Source organism: Myotis davidii, unplaced genomic scaffold, assembly GCF_000327345.1.
Source record: "Myotis davidii unplaced genomic scaffold, ASM32734v1 scaffold2272, whole genome shotgun sequence".
In the NCBI taxonomy this organism is placed as follows: Eukaryota; Metazoa; Chordata; class Mammalia; order Chiroptera; family Vespertilionidae; genus Myotis; species Myotis davidii.
Window position 1 is genome coordinate 60603 of NW_006283775.1, and position 1023 is coordinate 61625.

Genomic DNA, 1023 nt, shown 5'->3' on the forward strand with positions numbered 1-1023 from the left:
GCTAATGACTTTCCCCAAACCCTCTGGGGTTTGAGGAGAGACTCACTCCCTGGAGGGGATGAGCCAGCAGATTTATGGACTTTGGAACCTCGGGCATCCAAACCCAATATAGGGATTTAAGTGAGAAATTGGCCTAAAAGTTCAACCCCTAGCCTCATCCCCAACTTGGTGTACACACTGCTGGCAGCTTGCCTTTTCCCATGGATGCAGAGGATTTTGACCTGGGTCATCTAATCATTGCTCTGAGAGCCTCGCTCTCCTCATCTGTGCAATGGGTCTGATCATCCCCTCTCCTCAGGGCTGTCTGGTAAACTCAACCTAGGCCTGTACAAGAAACTATAAGTGGATATTGAGAGAACTTTATGCATCATAGTCAATAACTGGAAACAAGGGGATAATGCTTGTTCACCAAAAAGAGTGAGAGGAGTCAGAGGGCACAGGGCTGTGTGGGGGAAAGGCTGTGCAGGCTGCGCAGGTACCCACACCCCCATCCCAGGGTCTCAGGAACCCCCTGTGGAGATGCACTGTGGTCCTCTGTGGCCGGGGAGCCTGTGGAAGAACCAGGGCTGGGGCTGGGGGTGGGGGGTTGGAAGCCTGCCTTGGGGTCATGGTTGTCCTGTGAGCCACGTCCAGGGTGACCATCCTGACCATCCCGGGGGGGCCCACGGCCCGGCTGCATTCCCCAGGGCCCACCTGCCTCCCCTCTGCTCTCTTCCTCCCTGGCCACCCTGCAGGCTGTGGGGGAGTGGGCCCCAGGGGAGGCCGACCATGGGGTAGGGCTGTGGACAGGGGAGAGTGCTTGTCAACCTGCAGGCCTGGAGGCCTGGGGACCACCCCCCAGCACAAGGACTCTGATGGCTGCTTTCTCCTCCATTCCAGATGAGCTGCGATATCTCAAGTGCCCTCTGCACACAGTGCTCAGGCTCACACCTGTGGCTTATGGTGAGCGCCCCACATTCATCCATGGGAAGGCATGTGCCTACTGTGTGCACAACAGGGTCTAGGGAGTTTCCCAGGTCGAGG